Source organism: Anomaloglossus baeobatrachus, chromosome 8, assembly GCF_048569485.1.
Source record: "Anomaloglossus baeobatrachus isolate aAnoBae1 chromosome 8, aAnoBae1.hap1, whole genome shotgun sequence".
Lineage (NCBI taxonomy): Eukaryota > Metazoa > Chordata > Amphibia > Anura > Aromobatidae > Anomaloglossus > Anomaloglossus baeobatrachus.
This window is the reverse complement of record NC_134360.1, coordinates 79,015,800-79,023,965: the sequence shown is the minus strand read 5'-3', so window position 1 is coordinate 79,023,965 and position 8,166 is coordinate 79,015,800. Positions and strand designations below refer to the sequence as shown.

General features: G+C 52.4%; 1 protein-coding gene across 2 annotated transcripts in view; it reads left to right on the top strand.

The window, feature by feature from the left end:
• The first annotated feature begins 6,412 nt into the window (after positions 1-6,412).
• The window catches only part of TMEM184B (transmembrane protein 184B), a 96,480-nt gene continuing 94,726 nt past the window's right edge, over positions 6,413-8,166 (top strand). For both annotated transcript variants that reach the window (XM_075321827.1, XM_075321826.1), the window contains exon 1: positions 6,413-6,596. The gene's annotated coding sequence lies outside the window, so the exon portion shown is untranslated. The remainder of the gene's footprint in view (positions 6,597-8,166) is intronic.

Below are 8,166 nucleotides of genomic sequence, written 5' to 3'. Positions count from 1 at the left end.
GCCACTTCTAAAGGCCCCGTCACACTAAGCAACATCGCTAGCAACATCGCTGCTAAGGAACAACTTTTGTGACGTTGCTAGCGATGTTGCTGTGTGTGACATCCAGCAACAACCCGGCCCCTGCTGTGAGGTCGCTGGTTGTTGCTGAATGTCCTGGGCCATTTTTTAGTTGTTGCTCTCCCGCTGTGAAGCACAGATCGCTGTGTGTGACAGCGACAGAGCAACAACTAAATGTGCAGGCAGCAGGAGCCGGCTTCTGCGGAGGCTGGTAACCACAGTAAACATTGGGTAACCAAGAAGCCCTGTCCTTGGTTACCCGATATTTACCTTCGTTACCAGCCTCCGCCGCTCTCAGCTGTCAGTGCCGGCTCCTGCTCTGTGCACATGTAGCTGCAGGACACATCGGGTAATTAACCCCATGTGTACTGTAGCTAGGAGAGCAGGGAGCCAGCGCTAAGCAGTGTGCGCGGCTCCCTGCTCTCTGCACATGTAGCTGCAGAACACATCGGGTTAATTAACCCAATGTGTACTGTAGCTAGGAGTGCAGGGAGACAGCGCTAAGCAGTGTGCGCGGCTCCCTGCTCTCTGCACATGTAGCTGCAGAACACATTGGGTAATTAACCCCATGTGTACTGTAGCTAGGAGAGAAGGGAGCCAGCGCTAAGCGGTTGGTTACCCGATATTTACCTTAGTTACCAAGCGCAGCATCGCTTCCACGCGGCGGGCGCTGCTGGCTGGGGGCTGGTCACTGGTTGCTGGTGAGCTCACCAGCAACTTGTGTAGCCACGCTCCAGCGATCCCTGCCAGGTCAGGTTGCTGGTGGGATCGCTGGAGCGTTGCAGTGTGACATCTCACCAGCAACCTCCTAGCAACTTACCAGCGATCCCTATCAGGTTGGATCGTTGTTGGGATCGCTGGTAAGTTGTTTAGTGTGACTGGGCCTTAACATTTCTGCTATCTCTCTAATGATCTGTTTCTCTTCTATTTCCTTTCTATATCCTTTGACTGCATGTTGTGAGTTCACAGCAACAGCTTCCAAATGTAAATGCCACACCTGGAATCAGCTCCAGACCTTTTACCTGCTTAATTGTGTATGGATTAACAGGGAATATTCCATATAGCCCATTAACCTCTTAATGACCACTGATACGCATTAAAACGGCAGCCGTGAATGGGCATTATTCCCTCATCGCCAACAGTGGGGAAAAAAAGCTAACTAAAATGTGTAAAGAAAAAGCACAAAAACCCATTTTGATACTAAATACGCAGCTTTTGTGTTAAAACAAAAATAATGTAGACAATTTGTAATCGCCAGAACGTCCTGAACTATAAAACTGTCTCATTATTTATTAAATACGGCCAACAGCAAAGAAAAAAAAATAAAAATGATTAAAAAAAAAAAACAACACCAAAAATGTCATTTTCGGCATCCGAGTAATCCAACAATAATGTAATAAAAAAAACTATGAAATAGTCAAGTAAAGACATTGGTATAACTAAATGGAAAATCGTCCCGTAATAAAACAATCTTAATATAAAACAGTCCTTAGGCCATGTGTGCACACTGCGGATTTGTTTCTCCAGTGAAAAACCACACCAAAAATGCATGTGGTTTTACCGTGTTATGCTGCGTTTTTGGTGCGGATTTAGGGTAAGTTCACACAGTGCGTTTTTGCGCAGTTTTCGGGTGCGTTTTTGCTCAGAAAACTGCATGACTTTGCTTCCCCAGCAAAGTCTATGAGTTTTCATTTTTGCTGTCTGCACACAGCGTTTTTTTTCAGCTGCGTTTTTGTGGTGCCACAAAAACGCAGCATGTCAATTATTCCCGCGTTTTTCACTGCGCTTTTCATCCATTGAGTGCAATGGGATGTTGAAAGACGCAATGAGAAACGCAAATAGCTGCGTTTTGGTGCGTTTCTAAGACCAAAAACACAGCTATAAACGCAGGAGGTGGGTAGTAAAGTGACATGTACAGGAAGAGGATTCCTTCTGTCAGTAAACAGAGAAGCGTGAATCCTCCCGGTACCGTCACCGCTGCTTCCACCTCCAGTCCTGTGCATGTATGCTGCCGTGCGGCGCCATGTTCGGGTGGAAGGTGGAAGCGGCTGCGAAATCAAAAGTGAACAGTAGAAAAAAAAAAAAAGTCATACTCACCTGTCTGCAGACTCCCGGTGCCATGCCCGCTCCCAGATCCTCCTCCCGGTATCGCCGCTCCGGGTGTGTGCAGTCTCCCCGGGTACGTATGCCTGCAGGATGCAGGACCTGGCGATGGATCACCTGACGCAGTCACCTGACGCGTCAGCTGATCGTAAGTCTCGGGGTGACGCGGGCGCCCCGGCCGGTTATCAGCGGATGCGTCAGGAGACTTCATCCCTGATTACCGGCAGCTGCTGCAGTGATCGGACGGGATCAGACTCGCTGAAGGAGCTGCCGGTAATCAGCACATGAGTATTTTTTTTTTCTTTTTTTTCACCGATGCATCAGCTGATTCTATAAACGGCTTTTATACAATCAGCTGATGTGTGATGTGATTCAGGCACTTGATCCTGACACATCATCTGATCACTTTGCCTTCCAGCAAACCGATCAGATGATATTGGATCCGGATTGGACGGCGCGGGACCCTTGACCCAGGATTACTGCGGAGGGGGGTTCTTTATTTCAATAAAGATGGAGTCACTAATTGTGTTGTGTTTTATTTCTAATAAAAATATTTTTCTGTGTGTTGTGTTTTTTTTATCTTTACTAGAAATTCATGGTGGCCATGTCTAATATTGGCGTGACACCATGAATTTCGGGCTTAGGGCCAGCTGATAATATACAGCTAGCCCTAACCCCATTATTACCCAGTGAGCCACCCGGCATCAGGGCAGCTGGAAGAGTTGGATACAGCGCCAGAAGATGGCGCTTCTATGAAAGCGCCATTTTCTGGGGTGGCTGCGGACTGCAATTTGCAGCGGGGGTGCCCAGAAAGCATGGGCACCCTGCACTGTGGATTCCAATCCCCAGCTGCCTAGTTGTACCCGGCTGGACACAAAAATTAGGCGAAGCTCACGTTATTTTTTTTTAATTATTTCATGAAATTCATGAAATAATTAAAACAAAAAAAAGGGCTTCTCTATATTTTTGGTTCCCAGCCGGGTACAAATAGGCAGCTGGGGGTTGGGGGCAGCCCGTACCTGCCTGCTGTACCCGGCTAGCATACAAAAATATGGCGAAGCCCACGTCATTTTTTTTGTTTGGGGGGGCAAAGAAATCCTGCATACAGTCCTGGAAGGAGGATGCTGAGCCTTGTAGTTCGACAGCTGCTGTCTGCTCTCCTGCATACACTATTGGATGGAGGATGCTGAGCCTTGTAGTTCGACAGCTGCTGTCTGCTCTCCTGCATACACTATTGGATGGAGGATGCTGAGCCTTGTAGGTCTGCTCCCCCTGACTCTCCAGCATACAGTCCTGGATGGAGCATGCTGAGCCTTGTAGTTCTGCAGCTGCTGTCTGCTCTCCTGCATATCCTATTGGATGGAGTATGCTGAGCCTTGTAGTTCTGCAGCTGTCTGCTCTCCTGCATATACTAGTGGAGAATGAAGAACATATTGAAGAAGGAAATGACATCAGACCTTTTTTTTTTGTTCACTGATAAAAAACGCATAAAGACGCAGTGAGCAAAAACGCAGCAAAAAACGCACCAAATCGCGGCAAACCACGTGCGTTTTTTTGCCGCGTTTTGTGCGTTTTTTGCCGCAAAAAACGCAGCATCAAAAAAACGTAGTGTGTGAACCTAGCCTTACCGCGTTTTTGTCTGCAGTTTTCTCCTTGCAGTTTTTTTTAACATTGTCAATGGCAAAACACAGGGAAAAATGCAGAAAAGAAGTGACATGCTACTAAGGAAAAAAGACAGTGTGCGCACAGCATTTTGGATTTCTCATAGACTTTGCTGGGGAGGGACTGCATGAAGTTTATAAACAAAAACTGCACCAATTCTGCAGCAAAAACTGCAGCAAATCCGTGGCAAAAAAACGCACTGTGCGCACAGGGCCTAATATAGCTTATTTGAAGAAAAAAAAAATTAAAGCTTTCAGAATATGGCTATGGCAACACAAAAACAACTTTTTGTGAAATATTGTCTTTAGTGTCTAAAATTAGCAAAGCATAGAAAAGCGATATAACATTACTGTAATCATACTGACCTGAAGAATAGATTAGTCACCGCTTTTAACACACGGAGAACGGCCCAAAAATAAAAACAATAACTCAATTGTTGTTTTTTTATTCATTATACAGCTGAAAAATCTGATTAAAAAGCAATAAAAAAATGTATATCCCAATATAAAGGACTGGCCCGTGACCCGATACAACGGACTGGCCCGTGACCCGATACAAAGGACTGGCCCGTGACCCGATACAACGGACTGGCCCGTGACCTGATACAACGGACTGGCCCGTGACCTGATACAAAGGACTGGCCCGTGACCCGATACAAAGGACTGGCCCGTGACCCGATACAAAGGACTGGCCCGTGACCCGATACAAAGGACTGGCCCGTGACCCGATACAACGGACTGACCCGTGACCCGATACATCGGACTGGCCCGTGACCCGATATAACGGACTGGCCCGTGACCCGATATAACGGACTGGCCCGTGACCCGATATAAAGGACTGGCACATGACCCAAAATAAAGGACTGGCCCGTGACCCGATATAACGGACTCGCCCGTGACCCGATATAACGGACTGGCCCGTGACCCGATATCAAGGACTGGCACATGACCCAATATAAAGGACTGGCCCGTGACCCGATATAAAGGACTAGCCCGTGACCCGATATAAAGGACTGGCCCGTGACCCGATATAAAGGACTGGCCCGTGACCCGATATAAAGGACTGGCCCGTGACCCGATATAAAGGACTGGCCCGTGACCCGATATAAAGGACTGGCCCGTGACCCGATATAAAGGACTGGCCCGTGACCCGATATCAAGGACTGGCCCGTGACCCGATATCAAGGACTGGCCCGTGACCCGATATCAAGGACTGGCCCGTGACCCGATATAACGGACTGGCCCGTGACCCGATATAACGGACTGGCCCGTGACCCGATATAACGGACTGGCCCGTGACCCGATATAACGGACTGGCCCGTGACCCGATATAACGGACTGGCCCGTGACCCGATATAACGGACTGGCCCGTGACCCGATATCAAGGACTGGCCCGTGACCCGATATCAAGGACTGGCCCGTGACCCGATATCAAGGACTGGCCCGTGACCCGATATAACGGAATGGCCCGTGACCCGATATAACGGACTGGCCCGTGACCCGATATAAAGGACTGGCCCGTGACCCGATATCAAGGACTGGCCCGTGACCCGATATCAAGGACTGGCCCGTGACCCGATAACAAGGACTGGCCCGTGACCCGATATCAAGGACTGGCCCGTGACCCGATATAACGGACTGGCCCGTGACCCGATATAAATGACTGGCCCGTGACCCGATATCAAGGACTGGCCCGTGACCCGATATAAAGGACTGGCCCGTGACCCGATATAAAGGACTGGCCCGTGACCCGATATAAAGGACTGGCCCGTGACCCGATATAAAGGACTGGCCCGTGACCCGATATAAAGGACTGGCCCGTGACCCGATATAAAGGACTGGCCCGTGACCCGATATCAAGGACTGGCCCGTGACCCGATATAAAGGACTGGCCCGTGACCCGATATAAAGGACTGGCCCGTGACCCGATATAAAGGACTGGCCCGTGACCCGATATAAAGGACTGGCCCGTGACCCGATATAAAGGACTGGCCCGTGACCCGATATCAAGGACTGGCCCGTGACCCGATATCAAGGACTGGCACATGACTCGTCCCACAAAAAACAAGCCTCATATGGCCATATTGACGGAAAAATAAAATAAGTTATGGCTCCATTAGGGGCACAGGTTCGGTTTGTTATTACTAATAAAACCTGTTGCCCTTAGTGACCAATCACGGCGCAGTTTTCTTTCTTCTAAAGTGAAATACAGAATGAAAGCTGCGCTAGGATTGGTTGATATGGGCAACAAGACAGTTTATAAAAAAAATAAATAAACCCTCCCCCATTGTAGAGGAAGCGCTCAGGACAGATGTTGTTACTAACACATGACGCATCTGGCCCGACCGCTGCACGTGTGGACACGGCTAATCCCACCATGCGGTTTGCGCCTCCGGCTATCGCAGCCATCCGTCACAAGACACTCGGCCACATCGGTGCGTTACTGTCATTTTAGTCACGGGCTCGGCACAGACCCAGGAACGTGCACATCCCTTTAAATAGAAACTAACGTCACACCATAGCCACGCCCCCTTGAGCGGGCGGGCGGAGACTGCAGGATAGCGATGACGTCAGCACCGCCCCGTCTTCCTCCCCTGACGTCGCCGTGTACACAGAGCCGGGCAGGCTCGGCTGTAGGATGCCAGCTTGCGGCGCATGCGCGGAATAGCGGACCTGGAGCCGCACATCACACAGCTGTCTGGCTCCCGTACGGGCGGTTCGTGGCCGGTACCGCAGTGCGATTACTGCTCGGTGTGAGGATCGCAGCTGCAGACGGTGAGGCCACGGAATATGTGCCGAGGGGTCAGTGCCCCGGGGGACGGCGCCTGATTGGCTGCTACCTGGACGCGACCTGTTTACGCTTTTATGTGGGGTCTGGAGGAGCCGGGGTGCCCCGGATACTGCTCTGTGATTGGCTGGAGTTGTGACCCTAGCCCTGTACTGCGGGGGCCTAGTCTGGGGTCTCCCCTCCTCTCCACCACAGCTGGCAGGAGGGAGAAGGTGAGTGGCCGAGGTGTGAGGAGCCCCACTGGTGACATGCTACACGGGGACCAGGTGTGAGGAGCCCCACTGGTGACATGCTACACGGGGACCAGGTGTGAGGAGCCCCACTGGTGACATGCTACACTGGGGCCAGGTGTGAGGAGCCCCACTGGTGACATGCTACACTGGGGCCAGGTGTGAGGAGCCCCACTGGTGACATGCTACACTGGGGCCAGGTGTGAGGAGCCCCCACTGGTGACATGCTACACTGGGGCCAGGTGTGAGGAGCCCCACTGGTGACATGCTACACTGGGGCCAGGTGTGAGGAGCCCCCACTGGTGACATGCTACACGGGGGCCAGGTGTGAGGAGCCCCACTGGTGACATGCTACACGGGGGCCAGGTGTGAGGAGCCCCACTGGTGACATGCTACACTGGGACCAGGTGTGAGGAGCCCCACTGGTGACATGCTACACGGGGACCAGGTGTGAGGAGCCCCACTGGTGACATGCTACACTGGGGCCAGGTGTGAGGAGCCCCACTGGTGACATGCTACACTGGGGCCAGGTGTGAGGAGCCCCACTGGTGACATGCTACACTGGGGCCAGGTGTGAGGAGCCCCCACTGGTGACATGCTACACTGGGGCCAGGTGTGAGGAGCCCCACTGGTGACATGCTACACTGGGGCCAGGTGTGAGGAGCCCCCACTGGTGACATGCTACACGGGGGCCAGGTGTGAGGAGCCCCACTGGTGACATGCTACACGGGGGCCAGGTGTGAGGAGCCCCACTGGTGACATGCTACACGGGGACCAGGTGTGAGGAGCCCCACTGGTGACATGCTACACGGGGACCAGGTGTGAGGAGCCCCACTGGTGACATGCTACACTGGGGCCAGGTGTGAGGAGCCCCACTGGTGACATGCTACACTGGGGCCAGGTGTGAGGAGCCCCACTGGTGACATGCTACACTGGGGCCAGGTGTGAGGAGCCCCCACTGGTGACATGCTACACTGGGGCCAGGTGTGAGGAGCCCCACTGGTGACATGCTACACTGGGGCCAGGTGTGAGGAGCCCCCACTGGTGACATGCTACACGGGGGCCAGGTGTGAGGAGCCCCACTGGTGACATGCTACACGGGGGCCAGGTGTGAGGAGCCCCCACTGGTGACATGCTACACGGGGGCCAGGTGTGAGGAGCCCCCACTGGTGACATGCTACACGGGGGCCAGGTGTGAGGAGCCCCACTGGTGACATGCTACACGGGGGCCAGGTGTGAGGAGCCCCACTGGTGACATGCTACACGGGGGCCAGGTGTGAGGAGCCCCCACTGGTGACATGCTACACTGGGGCCAGGTGTGAGGAGC